Source organism: Canis lupus, chromosome 34, assembly GCF_048164855.1.
Source record: "Canis lupus baileyi chromosome 34, mCanLup2.hap1, whole genome shotgun sequence".
NCBI lineage: Eukaryota > Metazoa > Chordata > Mammalia > Carnivora > Canidae > Canis > Canis lupus.
Window position 1 is genome coordinate 24,112,169 of NC_132871.1, and position 22,284 is coordinate 24,134,452.

Here is a 22,284-nt window from a genome sequence, read left to right on the forward strand (position 1 = left end):
TCGTCCCCGCAGCTCCTCGGCTGCCCACCCTGCGCCCCCGCGCCGCCCTCGCTCCCCCGCGCAGCCTCCCCGCCGCCGCGCTCCACGGCTTCCCACACAGACCAGCTCGTCCGCGGACTTTCCTACTCACAGTTCAGGGAGCCCGCGCCCGTCCCTCACGCCCCGGAGCCGCGGCGCCGGCCGAGGGAGGCGACCGGAAGTTGCTTTCCGTTCCAGTTCAGAGGGCAGCGCCTGCGCGCGGAGCTTTTAACCCTTCGCCCTCCACCCGCCAGGCCAGGCCGGACCCCTCCCGGCCCACCCCACCGCGCCCCGCCCACCGCGCCCGGCCCCGCCCACCGCGCCCGGCCCCGCCCAGGCCCCGCCCCGGCCCCGCCCCGCCTCTGGGGGCAAAGGACAGCCCCAGACAGTCCTCAATGTCAAGGTTAAAGGTCACCTGAGGGCCGTGGCTAGATTTTTCCTAAATAGAAAATAGCCGGGTCTAACATGACCCTGGGGATTAGCGCGAAGAAGAATCATCTGAGACCCTTGTTAGAGATGTAGATTTACCAGTCCACCCCTACAGATCTTCGAGTTCAGAGCCACTGGGGTGAAGCCTGGAACCTGCCTTTTTGTCGGATCCTCACGTGACTGTGATTAAGGTGATGAAAGCCCACACGGAGACGCACTACACAACCGGCCCCAAACACACACACACACACACACACACACACTCATTTGGTTTTCCCCAGCTGTAACACCTTTCACTAAATGTACTTCCTAAAGTTGGATGGTTGCTAAAGACAAGTAGACCTTTACAGAAAATTCTCATGAACTAAAGACTTCCCCATCATTCCATTTCCTAGCCAAGCTTCAGTATTCTCCAAGATAGAAATTTTAGATACCTTTAGAAGTGTTTGAACTCTCAGGTTTAGCTCTGATACCTACTGGCTCAGCCAGGTTCCTTAACCTAATGAACCTTAACTTTTTATCTGACAATTGGAGACAGTGATAACCTACTTCACAGGATGAATGATTGTGAGGATCAATCCAATAATGTAAACAAAAGCACATGGCAAATTTTAGAATGCTCTTCAAATGAAAGGTATTGTCCAGAGTCGCTCATGTCAGGCTGGCTCTTTGGCACATCAAGATCTGCCCTTGGATTCCTTGGACTAACACAGAACAGTCAAATCCACTGCACATGTGGAAACTTCCTGAGAGCTCTGAAGTCTAGAACTTTCAACGTTGACTGGAGCATGATTACATCTGGCTGAATGCATGTAGCACTCTCAGAAGCTTTAGGAATGAGCTATTTTACTTATTTAACTTAAAAATATTTTAGAGATCTCACCGCTTTTGCACATATCTGACATGGGATGATGGTGTTTGAAAAAGACCTCATCACCAAGCACAAGAGTACTAAGGACATTGAAGTAATAGTTTGATAGCCCTGATTAAAATGACCTTGAATGCTGTGTGTTGTTATCAGGCACAGCCTGCTAGACAGCTTTATATCCACAGACTTTATATCCACAGCTTTATATCATAGCTTCATATCCACAGACTTGACAAAATTTCTAAAGTTGAGGACTTTCTTTTCCTGGTGATCTTGGCCAAGCCATGTCTGAATAAGTCTTCAGCCAATGATTCTTTCTTCATCCTGAAAGATTCAAGCCTAGCTCTGGAATTCTTAGGCTCCCTTTTTTCTATCTAGAGTCATATAGTCCCATATAATTTAGAAGCTGCTATCCTCTCAGGGGAGCCCAGCATTTTGCTCTTTCTGGAATTGTATTTTTTTCTCTGTTAGAGCAGGAGGATCAGGTTCTGGTTGCCACACTTTTTCCTTACACTTCTGAACCATGGGTGTTTGTACTTCTTCCCTTAGGCCTGTAAATCCAAGGATTTAGGGCAGCCCAGGTGGTTCAGCGGTTTAGCGCCCCCTTCAGCCCAGACCATGATCTTGGAGACCCGGGATCGAGTCCCATGTCGGGCTCCCTACGTGGAGCCTGCTTCTTCCTCTGCCTGTGTCTCTGCCTCTCTCTCTCTCTCTGTATGTCTCTCATGAATAAATAAAAAAATAAAACCTTTAAAAAAGAAAGAAGAAAGAAAGAAAGAAAGAAAGAAAAAGAAAGAAAGAAAGAAAGAAGAAAGAAAGAGAAAACTCAAGGGACACTTGGGTGGCTCAGTGGTTGAGTGTCTGCCTTCGGCTCAGGGCGTGATTCCAGATTCCCGGGTTCAAGTCCCACATCGAGCTCCTTGCATGGAGCCTGCTTCTCCCTCTGCCTGTGTCTTTGCCTCTCTCTGTGTCTCTCATGAATAGGTAAATAAATAAAATCTTTTTAAAAAATCCAAGGATTTGAAAATCTACCAAGTTATAGTACATTTTTAAATATTGGGCTTACTTTTAAAAGTCAAAGCCAAAGCATATTGCAATAACTGTTTAAATAAATAGAAACTTCTCGTATATAATGTTGTAATCAGTTGAACAGTTTCTTGTAATGAGTTAAGTATGACATTAAAGTACTGTTTTCTTTAAGAATTTATTTTTTTATAGCAGTTTTAGGTTTACAGCAAAATTGAGTGGGAAGTACAGAGACTTCCCATATATTCCCTGTCCCAACATAGGCAGAAACCTCTTCCATTATCAACATCTCCCACCAGAGTGGTACCTTTGTCACAACTACTAAATCTACATGAACATAATAACATTGTCTCCAAAGTCCATAGTTTACTTTAGGGTTCATCTTTGGTGTGTACATTCTATGAGTTTGGACAGGTATATAATGACATGTATCCATCATTGTAGTATCATACTATACTAGACTAGTTTCACTACTCCTCCAAAATCTTCTGTGCTTTACCTATTCATCCCTCCCATTCTCAATACCTGGTAACAACTGATCTTTTTACTGTCTCCATAGTTTTGCCTTTTCCAGAAAGTCATACAGTTGGACTCATGTAGTATGTAGACTTTTCAGAGTGACTTTTTTCACTTAGTATTATACATTTCAGTTTCCTCCAGGTCTTTTTATGGCTTGGTCGGTTATTTCTTTTTAGCACTGAATATTATTATATTGTCTGGATGGACCACAGTTTATCCATTCATCTCCTGAAGGACATCTTGGTTGATTCCAGTTTTTTAGCAATTATAAATAAAGCTGCTATAACATTAATGTGCAGGTTTTTGCATGGTCATAAGTTTGCAACTCCTTTGGGTTAAAAAAAAATATATATATATAGTATGTTTAGGTTTGACAGAAGCTGTTATCTTCTTAAGTGACTGTACCATTTTGTATGCCCATTAGCAATGAATGAGAGTTCCTGTGGCTCCACATTCTTGCCAGCATTTGGTGTTGTCAATGTTGTAGATTTTGGCCATTCTAACAGGCATGTTTCATTGTTTTAATTTTCACTTCCCTGATGACATATACTGTGGAGCATCTTTTCATGTGATTATTTGCCATCTATATATATTCTCTGGTGAGATATCTGTTAAGATCTTTAGTCCACTTAAATTTGGATTCTTTGATTTCTTGTTACTGAGATTTAAGAGTTCTTTGAGTATTTTGGCTAACAGTCCTTTATCAGATGTATCTTTTGCAAATATTTTCTCCCAGTTTGTGGGTAATCTTTTCATTCTTGACAGTGTCTTTTGCAGAGCAGAATTTTTTTTTTTAATGAAGTCTAAGTCCAACTCACCCAAGTTTTAAGCAAATTGAGAGAGGTGCTTTGATGATTTCTGATTGAAATAGTGGAATTTAATAATACACTCAGAATAAAAAACTAAATGCATAAACATTTTGAATGTGGATGTTAAAAGCTTTGAATAAGGAATAAAAAATTAAGCATACACATTTCTTAAGTATATACTTTTCTCTCATTTCAATTTCATGATGTTGTACTCATAAAGAGAAATGGCTTCACATTTATCCAGTGTGTGAAACATGGATGAATACTGGTGTAAATACATGAAGTTTAGGCTAAGATAATGTCAAACATTTTCCTTTCTCTATAATGATGATACATTTTTTTTTAGAATTGACATACAGTATGTTTTACTAAGGTTAGGAATTAAGTTGAAACATTTATTTATTAGTCCTTTAAAAGAATGACATAATTTCACTTCAATTTTCCTTTACTCATATTTATATACCTTAGGTTAGCAAGCAGTACTATGAGTTAGAAGGGGATGTAAATGAGAACTACAGGCTCATTAAAAATATTTTAGGTTCTATTTTCAAAACTGCTTAATATTTTATTGAGAGTTCTGAATATAAATCTCAAGACGCAGAAAGCTGCCAGTATAAACACTTACTACAACTTGGAATGTCAGGTATGCATCAATGATCTCAGTCAAATCTTTGATGTGAAGTATCACTATTAATAGAATCTGGTTGACTTCCGATTTAGGATGACATCTGGACTAGCTGTTTGTGTTTCAGACTCTAAATTAAATGTCTAATAAAAAATTAGAAAAATATGAGAACTCATAATAGCATCGAAAGGAAGAATTGATGGCCAGCTCCAGCATGTATGGCTGAGCAGGCTGTGCCCTATACAGAGCACCCAGCTGACAGGGTTGGTCACCAAGCTTTGCCCTCGTGGGCTTGCCAAGCTTTGCCCTCGTGGGCTTGAGTCTTCCACAAAGGAGCGCCTTTTTCTAAGTCAGAAGAAAAGCATCAGAAGAGTAGCTATAACCCTGCTGACAAGCATCCATGTGACAAAATTTAACAGAATTTCCAATTATTTCCAAGAATGGTGGGGCAGAAATGGGCGTAACCCTTGTTGCTTGAGAATGAGGAAATCTGCTTGCCTGAAGAATAGTAATAAAACTATCTGCCTCACGGCACCTGCTAGTAAATTGGGCAGTAACCCCACTACTATGCGTGACCTGCACATAGTATTTGACACCTCCTTGCCCAATGTCCCCCATTAGTATTTCTATTATCGTTTTTGGAGCTGTGGTTTGGAGTATGCCAATATAGTCCCAATGGAAGTGGATAAATGTGACATTCTATATTTGAGGATATGTGAGGCCAATAATGAAAGGGGATAAGCAGACAAAGCTGTGTGTTTGACTATCTCTGAGACTTTGATTTTTCATATATAGATCCTATCAAGGCCCAGGGTGGGATCCTGGAGTCCCGGGATGGAGTCCCACATCGGGCTCCTTGCATGGAGCCTGCTTCTCTCTTTGCCTCTTACTCTCTCTGTGTCTCTCATGAATAAATAAATAAAATCTTAAAAAAAATACCTATGGTGACAAAATTAATAAATGTAAGCTTCAGGCCAAAAATGTCCCTGCGACCTATGCATGTCTACTTGTCTCTCAGCTCCATATCTGTGCTGAAGAACTAGTTAAAATCAAGTAGATAATGTAAAGAACCAAGGAAAATCCATACATCCGGTTAGTAAGGCTACAGGATGCTTGGAATGAGAAAATACAAGACAAAGCATCCCTTTGAATAGGTTATATTGCATAAAGAAAGAAAACAGAGTTCTCAAAATACAGAGAAAATGAACACTTTGGAAAATGGTTTATCAGAAGCATAAGTAAATGGGGAAAATCTACTTTGCATTTTCTATGAAAAAAGAGGTATCATATTAGATAAGATATTAGGCTAAGAAAAAGAAGGATCTAGTTAAGAGGCAGGGAGAAATAAAAATAAAGTTGGATAAATTAAGGTTGTAAGGGCATAAAACATGCAATGGCAAAATTAAAATATTATTTGAATGTAATCAAGGATGGAAACAATACATCAGAATTTTCAATCAATGATTAGAACAAAAGCTTGAAAAACTTTCTCAAATGATAATGGAAAGGACAAATAGAAGAAAACCATGAAATGGGATAGTGGGAAGAAAGTGCTCCAGCTTCTTCCTGAAGAAGACATCAGAGTAAATAGAACAGAAATAGCAACAAAAGATACATCAGAAGATATATCCAAAGTAAGTGAAGATGGAAAGGACTCAATAAGTTGAAATGTATTAATGAAAAGAGATCAAACACTTTGACATATCCTGATAAAGATTTTGGTATTAAATGCTTTTTCAATGTATTTATTTATTCAGCAAATATTTTTTGAGTGCTTGCTATGTCTTAACAGTTAGGGATACTAAGATGACCAAGACATAGTACTACATTAAAAGAACTCAGTGTCTTGTGGATCACATATAGAGAAGAAGCAGGCAATTGCTACACAATCTGATATTATAGGGTGCTTTGAAAATACCCTGGAGAAGCCTGAGTCCAGGCTTCAGAGGGTACGGGAAGTTTTCCTATATCTAAGGTTGGGGGAAAATTAATAAGAATACAGGAAGAAAAGAATAAATTACTTGCAAAGAATGAAAAATAGACTATCTTCAACAATAAACTTCAGGAGCTGATTAGAATAACATCTACAATTGCATGGAAAAGTTTTAACTTACAAAGTCTATACCCATCCAAGTTATCATTCATATAGGAAATGAAAACAAAGATATTCTTTGATACCTCAAGGTTCAGAAATATACCACCCATTTCCTGAAACAGTTGAAGGTATACTTCAGTTAGTCAGAAGGGAATCAAATTTTTCAAAAAAGGAAGGGTAAAATTTTAAGATAAAAGAAATATTTGTAAATATTGGAAATAACTGTGGGATTAAGTAAAAATTTGTAGCAAATATAATGAGGCGTTAAAAGTAATTTTGAAGATATAAGGTACAAGTGTAAGTAAATAATTTGTTAATAATATAGTCTAAAATTCCTGTTTATAGCAACCAAAAATCAAGTGGGTAGAAGAGAGGTGGCAGGAAGTGAAAAGGTCTAATTAACTAATTTTCTTATCTTCTATTTATAAAAATAAGGATATGATAGATAAGATGTCATTTTAATTATGATAATTGGATACCTATTATTTTAGGGTTTTTTAAATGTGAAGGTAAATAACTACAAGTAGAATTCAAAATTGTATGTTTATTTTTTCACATTAATAGAAGATAAGAAAACATTGCCCCATATAATAAAGATATAAAACTCTTACTTCCTGACATTCAGTCACCCAATAAGGTAACTCATGTGAGTACTCTTTTGCAACATTTCTTGCATGCATATACTTTCTGTCCTCATTGTTACACGGTGTCTTCATTGCCATTCTCTGTCCTTCTTGCCAGCCATTATTCAAGCCATCATCGATTCTTATGTACCATACTAGCCTCCTAACTGTTCTCCTCACTTTTTCTCTTGTCAAATTCTTTTTTTAAAGTTTTTTATTTTTTATTTATTTATGATAGTCACAGAGAGAGAGAGAGAGAGAGGCAGAGACACAGCCAGAGGGAGAAGCAGGCTCCATGCACCGGGAGCCCGACGTGGGACTCCATCCCAGGTCTCCAGGATCGCGCCCTGGGCCAAAGGCAGGCGCCAAACCGCTGCGCCACCCAGGGATCCCTCTTGTCAAATTTTAAATGTTATACTCAATGCAATAGTAAGATAGACTCAGATCTATCCAAAGCACATTATAATCAAATTATTGAAACAGTTGAAAGAATCTTGAAAGTAATAAAATAAAGATGACTCATTATGTACAAGAGATCCCCAGTAGGATTAACAACCAATTCCACTTTGAAATCATAGAGTCTAGAAGGCAGCAGAATGACATATGTAAAGTGCTTAAAAAAAAAAAAGATTTCAATAAAGAATTCTCTATCTGGCAAAACTATTCTTCAAAAATGAAGAAAACATTAAGATGCTCTGAGGTAATCAGAAGGATTTCAGTGCTAGTAGATTTACTTACCCTATGAGAAATTATAAGGGAAGTCCTTTAGGGTCAGATAAAAGGCTACTAGACAGTAATTCAAAGCATTACAAAGAAAAAAATTGCTAAAGACAATTACATTGGTGAACATGAAAGCAAGCATGATTGCATTTGTTTGTAACTTCTCTTTTTGTTTCCTACATGATTTAAAAGCTTTAAAAAATTATAAACCTATATTAATGGGTACATAATCTATAAAGATAAAATCTGTGATTACAACAACATAAGGGAGGAACTAAGCTGTATAGTAAAGCTTTTGCATATTATTGAAGCTAAGTTGGATAGTTATAAATTTAAAGCTAAATTGGATGGTTATAAATTTAAATTGCTAATTATAATCCTCATGATAAGCTCTAAGACAGTATCTAAAAAATACATAAAATAAAATGACAAGGGAATATAATGGTACAAAGCAAAGAATCAATTAAACACAAAAGAAGGCATTAATGTGAGAAGTGAGGAACAGAAAAATGCTATAAGGCATACAGAAATCCAAGAACAAAATGGCAGAAGTAAGTCTTTCTTCATCAGTAATTTCTTTAAATATAAATAAATATAAATGAATTACCCTTTCTAATCAAAAGGCAAAGCTTGGTAGAATGGGTAATATAACATGATCAAACTATATGCTTACTACAACAGACCTACTTTAGAACCAAAGACACAACTAAGTTGAAAGTAAAATAACGGAAAAATAATGGGTTCCATGCAGACAGTAACCCAAAGAAACATGGGGTGGTTATATTAACATCAGACAGAGTCTTCCCCAAAGATTGTATTTATTTATTTGAGAGAGAGAGAATGAGAGCAAAAGAGAGAGCATGAGTGGGGGGCAGTGGGACAGAGAGAGAGGAAGAAGTACACTTGCTGCTGATCAGGGAGCCTAACATGGGGCTCAATCCCATAACTCTGGGATCATGATGGGAGCCGAAGGCAGATGCTTAATCAACTGAGCTACCCAGGGGCCTACCAAAAACCTTACAAATCAAAACCCGTTACAAGAGGGTGCCTAGGTGGCTCAGTCAGTTAAGCATCTGCCTTGCTCAAGTCATGATCTCAGGATTCTGGAATTGGCCCCTCATGAGGCTCCCTGCTCAGTAGAGAGTCTGTTTCTCCCTCTCTCTCTGCCCCTCCCCCCATGCTCATGCTCTCTCTCGCCCAAATAAACAAAATCTTTTTAAAAAACTGCTACAAGAGACAAAGAAGGACATTAGATATTGACAAAAGAGTCAGTAATCAAAAAGATATAATAATTATACATATTTACACACCAAACAATAGATCCCTCAAATATATGAAGCAAATATTGATAGAATTGTGAAATAGTACTACAAGAACAGTTGGAGAATTTACTATACCACTTTTAATCATGAATAGAAAAACAGAAGATTGGGACGCCTGGGTGGCTCAGTGGTTGAGCGTCTGCCTTTGGCCCAGGGTGTGATCCTGGAGTCCCAGGATTGAGTCCCACGGGGCTTCCTGCCTGGAGCCTGCTTCTCCCTCTGCCTGTATCTCTGCCTCTCTATCTCTCATGAATAAATAAATAAAATCTTTAAAAAAAATAGAAGATTAAAAAAGATACAGAACTTGAATGATACTGAAATCAACTAGACCTAACACATATACAGACCATCCCACCCAACAACAGTAGAATATACATTCTTTTCAAGTATGTATGGAATCTTCTTCAGGATAGATCAAATGTTAGGCTACAAAAAGTCTCAATATATTTAAAAAGACTGAAGTCATACAAAGTATCTTTTCCAACCAAAATGAAATGAAGCTAGGGGTGCCTGGGTGGCTCAGTCACTTAAGAGTCTGCCTTCAGCTCAGGCCATGGTCTCAGGGTCCTGGGATTGAGCCCCCATCCCTGCTCCATGGGAGTCTGCTTTTCCTTTTACCACTCCCCCTGTTTGTGTTCTCTTTCTGTGTTGAGTAAATAAAAAAAAATATTTGTTTAAAGATTTCATTTATTTATTCATTAGAGACACAAAGAGAGAGAGAGGCGGAGACATGGGCAGAGGGATAAGTAGGCTCCATGCAGAAGCCCGATGTGGGACTTGATCCTGGGACTCCAGGATCACATCCTGGGCCAAAGGCAGGCGCTAAAACACTGAGCCACCCAGAGATACCCAATAAATAAAATATTTTAAAAACTGAAACCAAAAAAACAAAATAAAATGAAGCTAGACATGAGTAACAGAAGGAAAACTAGAAAATTCAAATATATGCAAATTAAGCAACACATTCTTAACTGATTAAAAGAGGAAATCACAAGGGAAATTAGATTTACTTAGAGATTAATGAAAACAAAACTGTACTATACCAAACCTTATCGGATGAGTGAAAGCAGTGCTCAGAAAGAAATTAATAGTAGTTAACATCTACATTAGAAAAGAAGAAAGGTATGAAGTCGATAACCTAACTTCTACTTCAAGAAATCAGAAAAACAAGAGTAAACTAAACCCAAAGCTGGCAGAATGAAGGAACTAATAAAGATTAGAGCAGAGATAAATGAAATAGAGAACGACAACAAAAAAATAGAATCAATGAAGTCTAAGTTCTGCAAAATTGACAAAACTTTTCTAGATTTATAAAAAACAAAGAAAAGAATAATAATAAATAACTAAAATCAGAAATGAAAGTGGGGACATTGACACCAATCAAATAGAAATAACATGGATTATAAGAAACCACTATGAACAATAATAGACCAACAAATAAAATAATCTAGCTAAGAAAGAGAAAATCTGAACAGATCCATAACAAATAAAGAGATTGAATCAGTAATCAGAAACCTCTCAAAAAAGAAGAATGCAGAGCCAGATGACTTCACTGGAGAATTCTATCAGACACTTAAAAAGAATTAGAACCAATCCTTCTCAAACTCATAGGAAAAATAGAGAAGGAAGAAATACTTCCTAACTCATTTTATAAAGCCAGCATTACTGTGATATCAAAGCCAGACAAAGACAACAGAAAAAAAAAAAACCTAAAAACAAAAATTCTTTATGAATAAAGATTTAAAATTCCACAAAATGCTAGCAAACATAATCCAACAGCACATTAAAGAGATTATGCATCATGACCAAGTGTGATTTATCCCTGGACTGCAAGGATAGTTAAAGAAAAAAAATTATTCAGTGCAATACACCACTTTATGGAATAAAGGAAAAACAACTCACATGATTATCTCCATTGATGAAAAAAGGCATTTGACAAAACCCAACACCTTTTCATGATTAAAAAAAAAAACAAGACTTAGAAAACTGGAATAAAAGGGAACTTCCTCAACATGAAAAAGAGTATTTCTGAAAAACCTACAGCTAACGTCATACTCAGATTTCCCCCCTAAGATCAGGAACAGAAAAGGATGCATCCTTTCACCATTACTATTTAACATTGTCCTGAAAGTTTTAGCCAGAGTGATTAAACAAGAAAAAGAAACAAAAGGCATGTAAATATGAAAGAAATTAAAATAAGGGTGCCTGGGTGGCACAGTTGGTTGAGTGTCAGACTCCTGATTTTGGCTCAGGTCATGATCTCAGGACTGTAAGATCGAGCTCTGTATCAGGCTCCATGTTCAGCACAGAGTCTGCTTGAATTCTCTCTCCCTCTCCCTATCCCCTTCCCCCAGTGCTCTCTCTCTCTCTCTCAAATAAATAAATAATTTTTTTTAAGGAGAGAGGTAAAAATATTTATTTTTTATTTTTTTAATTTTTTTAAAGATTTTATTTATTTATTCATGAGAGACACAGAGAAAGAGAGAGAGAGGCAGAGACACAGACAGAGGGAGAAGCAGGCTCCATGCAGGGAGCCTGACGTGGGACTCGATCTCGGGTCCCCAGGATCAGGCCCTGGGCTGAAGGCAGTGCTAAACAGCTGAGCCACCTGGGCTCCCCTATTTCTTTTTTTTTTTTTTTAAAGATTTTATTTTTAAGTAATCTCTACACCCAATATGGGGCTCAAACTCACAACCCCAAGATCAAGAGTTGCATGCTCCACTGACTGAGCCAGCCAGATGTGCTAGAGTAAAAATATTTCTATTTGCATATGACATTATCTTATATATAGAAAATCCCAAAGAATCCACAAGAAAGTTAGTAGAGCTAATAAATGAGTTTAGCAAAATGGCAGGATGCAAGAGCAATGTTCAAAAATCAGTTGTGTTTCTATTCATCATCAATGAACAATTAAAAAAGGAAATTAAGAAAATAATTCCATGTATTATACCACCTCCAAAATAAGAGATCTAGGAATAAGTTTAACCAAAGAGGGAAAACACTTGTTCATTGAAAACTATAAGACATTGCTGAAAGAAATGAGGAAAGACCTAAATAAATGGAAAGATATTGTGTTCTTGGTTTGAAAGAACTAATATTGTTAAGATGATGGTACTTCTCAACATGATCTACAGATTTAATGTGATCTATATCAAAATTCCAATTTTTTGGGGGGGGGTCAGAAATGTAAAAGCTGATCCTTAAATTCAGATGGAACTACAAGGGGGCCTTGTAGGTTGTAACCAAAGGAATACTGAAAAAGAAAAATAAAGTTGGAGGACTCATACTTTCCAATTTCAAAACTTACTACAAAACTCTGGTAATCAAAACAATGCTGTATTAACATAAGGATAGAAAATGTGATCAATGCACTAGAATTGAGAGTGAAGAATAAACCCATACATATTTGGTAAATTGATTTTTGACATGGTCACCAAGACTATTCAATGGAGAAAGAATAGTCTCTTTAACAAATGATGTTGGGACAACTTACAGCCATAGTCAAAAGAACGATTTGGACCCTTTCCCTAACATTATATACAAAAATTAACTCAAAATGGATCTAAATATAAGACCTAAACTCTAGAACTCTTAGATAAAAACATGAGGCAAATCATTATGACCTTGAAATTGGTGATAGATTCTTGGATATGATACCAAAATCATGAACAAGAAAAGAAAAAATAAGCTTGACTTCATAAAAATTATCAAGAAACTGGGCATGGAAAGACATTATCAAAGAAATTATCAAAAGACAGTCTATAGAATAGGAGAAAATATTTGCAAATCATATATTTGATAAGACTTAGAATCCAGGATACGTAAGGAACTCTTAAAGCTCAACAGCAAAAAGACAAACCATTCAATTAAAAAATGGGTAAAAGACTTAAAGATATTTCTCCAAGGAGAATATACACATAGCCAACAGGCACTTAAAAAGATGCTTGACATCATTAGTCATTAGGGAAATGCAAATCAAAACCACAATGAGGTACCACTTCACATACACTAAGATAGTAACAACAACAACAACAACAACAACAACAATAATAACAGAAAATAACAAGAATTGGCAAGAATGTGGAGAAATTAGAGCTCTTATACATTTCTGGTGGGCATGTAAAATGGTTTGACAATTGTGGAAAACTATTTGGTTGTTCCTTAAAATGTCAAATGGAATTACCATATGATCCACTATTCCACTGCTTGGTATATTCCCAAGAAGAATTGAAAACAGGTATTCAAAAAAATACATGTAAATGTATAGTCATAGCAAAACTATTTACAATAACCTTGAAGTGAAAATAGCCCAACTATCCTACTCAACAATAGATGAATGGATAAATAAATTGTTGTTTTATACATACAATAGAATATTGCTTGGTTATAAAAGGAATTAAAACCTGATATATACTACAACATGGATGAACCTTCCAAACATTATGTTAAGTGGAAGAAGTTAATCAGAAAAAGTCACGTATTATATGATTTCCCCTATATGAAATATCCAGAACAGGTACACCCATAGAGACAAAAGACGGATTGCCTGTTGGCAAGGGTTGAGGGGAACAAGAAGTGGAGAGCACCAGCTTAATGGGAACAGGGTTTCCTCTTGGGGTGATAAGAGTGTTTTGACATTGGACAGAGGTAGTGATTGCACAAAACTGTGAATGTAATAAATGCCACTAAATTGTTCATTTTAGAGTGTTTTAATTTTGTCATGTGAATTTTACCTTAATTTTTTAAAAAGGCAAAGAAATAAGAAAATTTGAATAAACTATGGACTGAGGTAATAAAAATGTACTGATACTGGTTCCTTAATTGTAACAAATGTACCATACTAATATAAGATGTTACTAATAGGGGAAATTATGTGATGAGGTGAGGCAGAGAGGTATATGGAAACTCTCTGTTGTGTTTGCTCAGTTTTTCTCCAAATCTAAAACTGTTCTAAACAAAGTCTATTAACTGAAAAAAAAAACTTTGCTGTCCTAAATAACTTTTGGATCAAAGAGGAAATAAAACTGCAATTAAAAACATAAAATAATGATGATGTGAAAGTGACCTATCAAAAGTTTTAAGATGTAGCTAAAATGGCGCTCAGAAAATTCTTAGCTTTTAAAAAAATTCTGATCTAAAATAAAAAAGATTTTATTTATTTATTTATTTATTTATGAGAGACACACAGAGAGAGACAGAGATATAAGCAAAGGGAGAAGCAGGCTCCCCACCATGAGCCTGATGTGAGACTGGATCCCAGGACCCTGGGATCATGCCCTGAGCCAAAGGCAGGTGTTCAACCACTGAGCCACCCTGGTGCTCCATTCTTAGCTTTAAATACATTCATTATAAAATGGGAAAGAATAAAAATAAATGAACTAAGCATTTAACTCAAAAACTGAAAAACAGAAAAGTAAAATACTGGAATCTAATACAAGACTTTAAGAAAATACTAATCGGGGACGCCTGGGTGGCTCAGCAGTTGAGCATCTGCCTTTGGCCCAGGGCATGATCCTGGAGTCCTAGGATCGGGTCCCACATCAGGCTCCCTGCATGAAGCCTGCTTCTCTCTCTGCCTATTTCTCTGCCTCTCTCTCTCTGTGTCTCTCATGAATAAATAAATAAAATCTAAAAAAAGAAAAAAAAAGTTAAAAAATGAATTTATATAAAAAAAGAGAAAATACTAATAAAGATAGAGGCTCACTCAGTTTAGCTTCCAACTCTTGATTTTTGCTCAAGTCATGATCTCAGGGTCCTGAGATCAAGCTCCACATCAGGCTCCCTGCTCACTGGGGAGTCTCCTTAAGATTCTCTTTCTCTCTCTCCCCCTCCTCCCTCTTAAATAAATAAATCTTTTAAAAAAGAGAAAATACTAATAGAGGTAAAAGCAAAGACTACTTTAAAAAGAGCTAATCATAAAAATGATATATCCAAAAGATAAATTTTGACATGTTCAATTAGGAAAAAAAAAGAGGGAGAAAACAATGAGTAAAATCAGTAATGAAAAAGGGTTATCTACATTGTCATGGAGATGGTAAAAAAGTACAAGGGAATACTGTGTATACTAACACCTAACAAAAATTTGATGAAAAGGATCATTTATGAACCACCTAAACTGCGTGAAAAAAATGGCATAAAACCCAACTAGATCAATAACAATAGAATATATTGGAAAGCTTTTAAAGAATTACTTCTAAAAGTGGGTGCCCATGTGAAGATTTTGCTCTTTAAACATTTCAAGGAGCAGAAAACTCTCATTAAACTTTTTTTAGAACATGGAAAACTGGTGTTTTTATAAAAAAAATAAAAATACAGATTAATTTACTTGTGAAAATGAAAGCAAAAGTTCTCAACAAATTACAGACTTTTTCAGCATACATTTTCTTACTATAATTGGGTATAAGATTAATTAATTTGGACACACATTTTGCTGTTGGTTATAATACAGTTGTGGCTTGCAACTAGCACAGTCATCACAGGGAGAAAGCTTTTTTGCACAAAGCGTAGGAACAGCTGCTTTGTTTGAGTATCTGGTTGCTCCGCCTGGATAGGGTTCCTTGGCTATGCCACATTGTTTTCATTCTTTTCTGTTAATTTGAGTTGTGAACTGAATTGTGAAACCAAAATAATACAGAAGAGACATTTAAGCATGCAGATTAAAGAGAGAATGAGGAAATGTGTAAGACTGGCTTGGTTCATTTTGATCAAATAATTTATTATTTTAACTAGGGCAATAACTAAGTAGACTTTATAATTCTAAACCTACCTTTATTATGGAGGCATGATTTTTGATAATGGAATTTTTAAATAATACAATTACTGTATTATGTAAGAACAGAGCACTACATACCTTAAAGTAGAAAAACTATACAACTGTCTCTAATAATACCAAAAAAGACATTGAATATAGGTTAACATGAAGTCGTGATACACCTTTAGTAAAATAGAGTGAGAAGTAGATTTGGTAGTTATATGGTTTTTATGATAAATATATTTATCTCAAACCAACAGCTATCATCATTCTTAATGTTAACCGCTAGGGAAATTCCCACTGAGATCAGAACAAGACAAGGTTAGCTGCTATCTCCTCTGTTATTAAACACTGTTCTAGAAGTTTTGATGAGAAGAAAAGAAAGGTGAAAAAATCATATTTTTCTTATCTAGGCATCACATGTGAATTACCCAAAATGATTTAGACCAAGCAGAGGATCAATACAATAGCTGCATACAAGATAAAAATATGAAATCAAGAACTTTTCTAAATGCTAGCAGTAATGAGTTAGAAAATACAGTGGAAAAAGTATTCAAATAACATCCCTAACCCTATACACAAAGAAGATAAAATATATGAGAATATATTTTATAATAAATAAAGAACCTAGGTGTTTCCCAAGGCCTTAATACATGGAGAGAATAAAAATATGTGCAGACAGGAAGGTTCTCTACTGAAAGGATGATCATTTTCCTCTAATTAGTACATAAGTTCCATGAAATCCCAACTAGAACTTTTTTGGCAGAATTTAACACATTGATTTAAAATTTTTCAGTTGGCTATCTCCTTCATTGTCACAAGTGTTTAAGAGAAATTAACTGGATGTTGCTTTGGGGCCCTAACTAACTGCTTGCAGGAACCTGTCAGATTGGACCTAGCATACAGCCCCATGTCCCCTGCTGCATGGAACTAGACTAATGTGTGCACCTGGGCATCATGGAAGGAGTCAGGAGAAGGGTGGGGGAGTGAGCAAGAGATCTAGGAATGGCTTCTAAGCTCCTATGAATGACTCGGCTGCTCTGTGACCTTGGCCAAGTCATTGCCTTTTCCCCCCATCATCTTGCACTTTGGAAAAGACATCTCAAAATATGATTTAAATTGTAAGAGGTCAGAGCTGGTAACAGAGAGTCATAAAAAAAAGAAGCACTATAAATTCAGGTTTGAGCCCTGGCTCTGCCACTTACTAGCTGGAAGATCCTGTGATTGGTTTTTCTCCAGCAGATATTCAATAAATGACAGCTATTGATGTTGATAATGATTTTTGATGTTTAATCTTTTCAAACTATCAACTTTTCTTAGGATTATTCTTAAGAAAATACTACATAATCTTTAATATTCGCTTTCGATTGTGAAAATAAAGGCCAATTGGTTCTAATAAGGCTGGATTACTACAATGGTGAAAGTTTAAACATTCTAGGATTGGAAATGCAAAGCTGTCTATAAGGTTAATATTCCACTGTAAACAAATATTCATAAATGTGTGTTTCTTAGGAGTTGAAAAAATACTTTGAATTAATTTTTGAATTTTTGAATTACACACTGGATCAGGCCAGAACTGATCTTTAAAAATGTAACCCCCCCCAAAGTACAATTATATAAAGTATTAGTTTACTTTTCAATCTAGTAAGCTATATACCATTATGTTATAAAAAACGCTCATTGGAGAAGGCTTATATATTCCAGATACAATCTTAAAGAAATCATTTCAAGTAGAGACACAAATTTGACCTTAAAAGTTGAGAAGAATATAAAGAGATCACAGTATTTAAAAATATTCTTTAGCCTTGGTTAGGGACTCCATCTTTTAAAGGCCAAAATTTCCAATTATAACAATAAATATAAAGATATTATTGAATCATGTCATAAATTACTCACTTTGCAGAAGCAAGAGTAGAACAAATTTTCAACACTTCAGTCTAAGACATCCAGGCCAACATGCTAGGTTGAGAATTGGTAGGAACAACTAAAATTTTGGTTACCTCTTCTCCAGGTTCTAGGTCTTTCTTCACAGACTAGTGCTCTTCAAAGATAATAGTCCGTTACAGAGCCTTGAAGCTTAATCTGCAGGCTCTAGCCACACTGCTCAAGCTGTCCTGAGGTCTCCCTTGTGTTGAACTGGGAACTTCCACTGAGAAATCCCCTAAATTGAAGACTTCCTTATTTGTAGCTCTCAACAGCCAATCATGGCGAGATATTGAAATGAAGTAAAGACTACCAGAAAATGTTCTGTAAACCACCCGTGACTATAGCTCTGACTTCCTTTAGAATCAAAGCTTAAAGAGTTAAGTATTTTAACAAAAGTCCAAAAATTATAAACACCAAAAATATTTTTGGATTAACCACATTTTCCTATAAGAAAATGTTAAAGTCTGTTTGATAAATGGCTTTTTTAATAGCTTTGAAGAAGGTACTTTTTTTTTTTCTTAACGTCAGCAGTATATTTATAAACAGCAGGCAAAGGCTAGATTTCAGTGTGGTTGCCTTTGCTTCCAGTCGTACAGAGATCACGAAGATGATGCCTAATAATAACGAAGTTTGTGGTGGATTCTAGAGCATCGTCTCAGAGACTGAGAAGAAAGATGAAGGGAAAAAGTCTCTTAAGAAAAGCTTTCTCCTTGGGATCTAAGGTGTCCTGTTCACACGAAGCAGTGCATATATGTTCCATGAAATGCTTCACCAATGCATCTATTCTTCCCAGGTTACTTGGAGCAAAACATCAAGTTTTATATACAAATGGAAGGCAGCATATGCACCACAGACATCTTTCTTTGTTATAGAATTTTAGAGCTGGAAATGTCCTGAGACACCATATGTTCTGTTTCCTTTTTATTACAGATGAGGAAACAGAAGAGGGGAAATGCTCAAAGTCATAAAGAAAGAGGCAGCTGAGTCTTTTGAATCCAAGTGCATTTCTTTTTACTGTATTAAACTCTTGGCATACCAGGTTACCGAACAGGAAAATGACTGTAACAACAACGACAAAAGACAGAGAGTCTCTGTTCAATTCCTGCATTTTGCAAATGAGGAGTTTGGGACTTTACTCATAGTTCCACTGTTAGAGGGACTAGAATTTACAACTTCTAACTCTCAGTCTGTTTTCTACTTTAACCCACTGCCCTCCTTAAAGTAGATGTTAAGTAAACCTGAGCTATTTCTGCTCACGATGAAATTATTCTATGAAAAGGAAATACTTTCAAGGCATAATAAGCTTGTAATGAAAAGCATTCCATCTACTTATCTAACATATAATGAAGTATGAAGTTCTTTCGGCACCTTGTGTTTCACAACTATCTTACTGCTTGTATGCAATGGAAAAATAAAACCTATCTCATACTGTAAATATAGCAAAATAAGACAAAAAAGTGGAAGGACAATTTTCTTCTCAAAGAATTTATCTTTTTTTTTTCTTTTTGCATGAGCAGAATTTTAAAAACACAGCCTTTTTTTTTTTTTTTTTTTTTTTTTTTTTTTTTTTTTAAAGCAGTGCTGATGTCTTCACTGGGAAATGCCCCTTTGGTCTCTCCTTTCCCTCTTCTATTTGCTTTGGCATGTGAGTTTGGCTGATGCCCAAGCTACAGCAAAACTGGCTAGTCCTGGGTAATTTGGTCTCAAGCTGGTGGGGCGCTGTTCATGAGAGGGTCTTAAGGCAAGACAGAGAAGCTGTAGTTAGAGATCCTTTTTAAGGAAATTCTGCCCGAGTGCATGGAATTTAAAACCTGTGCCACCAAGCAGTTCTGGCTCTAGGCAAAACATGTGAGACAGATGGAAGTTTTTATCTTTGTATTCTCTAGCAGTTTCTTTTCCTATTCCCTCCCCCTCCTTTTCTCCTCCCAGAGTCATAAACCATGTGACCAGGCAGACAGCTTACTTTGGGGGAGGAAGGAGCATGCTGGCACCAAGCCAGGATGGCAAAGGTTAGAGTACAATGACCAAGGTAGGAGGAGATGGGAAAGTGCTCCAAGCCCTTATTAGAGAATGAGAGGCCAAAGTCAGGTTCTCATTTAGGCAGAGGTGAATGGCCAAGGAGTTTTTAATCAAATAACAGAGATATCACCATCTTGGGGCAGATTTGGGTGAAAGGTTAGCTAAGAATTCTGGGAAAGCAGCATCTTCCCTGGGGAAAGTGGAAGGCAAGAAGGCCAGGGCTCTTCAGTGCTGACTGGGATTCAGGGATAGGTTCTCTGCTCCATGAGGGGACTCAGGCACCTGCAACTCTGGCCTAGAAGCTAGTTCAGCAGCTGGGCTGCATGTGATAGGTGTCCTCTTGAGGAACTTGGTTCAGATGATCACATGGGAAACTTCAGGGTAGATCCTTGTTCCAGGCATGGTATTTGTGGAAGCAGCAGAATTTTCTGGCCTCTACTGGCTGGCGGACTGATGCTCTAGGATTTTATTGACGCAGGGCCAAAGCAGGGCTGGAACCTGCAGGGATAATAGATACTCTTTTTCTGCTAACACTCCAATCTCTATAAACTGCACTGGAGGGAGTAGTTTGTATCACTAATTTGCAACTTAATATAAATTTATGTCAAAGTACTGCTTCTCTGGTGGGGATATTTGCATTTTATATCTTGGAGAGTTGTAGAGTTAGTTAAAGGTGTCCCATTTAATGGAATTTCTAGCCATAATGAATGGGGAAAGGAGATGTGGTCGAAGTAGGAAGAGATGGGGAAGGGGATGTAGCCTTACTCTTTACAGTTCTTATATTAAGCTGTAACCTAAGCTAATGACTGGTCTTAGTAGGAATGTGTAGCAGGCTTGCTCAATTATTTATTCGATAAACATCTATTATTTACTACGTGTTAGTGTTTCTGTGTTTGGTCGAGGGATTATTAAAAGGCTTTTTCTTGCCCATGAGGGGTTCATGATCTTCAGGAAGGAACAGATAGGCAAACGATATTTTCCTGTGCCCACTGCCAAGGGCAAGAGCAGAGATGCAAGGTCCTATGTGGACCGAGAGGCAGTCCCCAGAGCTTGAGCAACTCATGAAGAGAGTTGCTTTAAATATCCAGGGACTAAACAAGCAAAAGGACCAAGTGTTAAAAATGTATTTTATGCCTTTCCATTTTGATTTCTTTGGGGCTAAACTTGTGACTTTTTGCTTGTTTCCAAAGCTTTATAAGTAAAATTTCTCAAAAAAAAATCTTAATTTGCTTTTTAACATTGTAGAGGATTATTTATAGTCTTGATGATAGACACTGTTTTAATGTTCTTGGTATTTTTCCTTAAAAAATAAATGTGTGAGGAACACAGATAGACTGAGCGGTTAAGAAGTACCTCAGACCTGTTATTTTTGAGAATAGGAATAAAAGTAGGGCCATGGTTTCCTAGTACTCTGTCTTCTTCATCTTATGATGGCTACACATTTTTGATTATCAAAACAAAAGAGGATACTTAGTGATGTATGATAAAAAAATTTGATAGAACTAAAATCCAAAAATCCAAACTTGACAAACTCAAATTATAGGCCAAAGCCAATGTGAACTTTTTAAAAAAAATATTTTATTGGGGCACCTGGGTGGCTCAGTGGTTGAGCGTCTGCCTTCAGCTTAGGGCGTGATCCTGGGGTCCTGGGATTGAGTCCCACATCTGGCTCCCTGCGTGGAGCCTGCTTCTCCCTCTGCCTGTGTCTCTGCCTCTCTCTGTCTCTGTGTGTGTCTCTCATGAAGAAATAAATAAAATCTTAAAAAAAAAAAGATTTTATTTTTAGGGGCTCCTGGGTGGCTCACCGGTTTAGTGCCACCTTCAGCCCAGGGTATGATCCTGGAGTCCCAGGATCGAGTCCCACATCGGGCTCCCTGTATGGAGCCTGCTTCTCCCCCTGCCTATGTCTCTGCCTCTCTCTCTCTCTCTCTGTGTCTCTCATGAATAAATAAAAATAAAATATTTTTTTAAAGACACAGAGATTTAAAAAAAATATTTTATTTATTTATTCATGAAAGACACACAGAGAGGGAGAAGCAGGCTCCCCGTGAATCTGATGTAGGACTCAATCCTGGGACCCTTGAGATCATGACCTGAGCCAAAGGCAGATGCTCAACCACTGAGCCACCCAGGTGCTTCCAACATGAACCTTAACAGTAATTATAAAGTTGTCTAATTACTAATGCCATTCCTACCACCATCCTTTGTTTGTTTCATCCTAGAAACAAACAAACAAACAAACAAACAAACAAACAAACAAACAGGGGAAAATGGCCTAAGCCCAGAAAGGGGATAATGACATGCAGTTTTGTAGAAGTCATACAAACACAACTTAAGAGTTTTATTTAAGGTAGTAATCTGGGGATGCTAAAAAGCTCCAAAATGAATAGGACCTTAAGATGTCCTCTGGAATAAGGGAAATGCTAGTCTTGCTTTCAGATCTAAATTTCTGGGTACCACTCTTTAAGATGACCATAGATGAGCTAGTTGTAAAATACTCATCCATATTACATGTGTATGACTGCAGGAATGGA

The 22,284-nt window shown here is 36.9% G+C and overlaps 1 protein-coding gene across 7 annotated transcripts in view; it reads right to left on the reverse strand.

Moving 5' to 3' along the window:
• The window catches only part of TANK (TRAF family member associated NFKB activator), a 94,122-nt gene extending 76,158 nt beyond the window's left edge, over positions 1–17,964 (reverse strand). For 2 of the 7 annotated variants that reach the window (XM_072811354.1, XM_072811350.1), the window contains exon 1: positions 17,806–17,964. The gene's annotated coding sequence lies outside the window, so the exon portion shown is untranslated. Of the gene's footprint in view, positions 1–130; positions 291–17,701 lie in introns of those variants that run through there. The other 5 variants (XM_072811353.1, XM_072811349.1, XM_072811351.1 and 2 more) reach the window with 4 other exon arrangements.
• Positions 17,965–22,284: the final 4,320 nt, after the last annotated feature.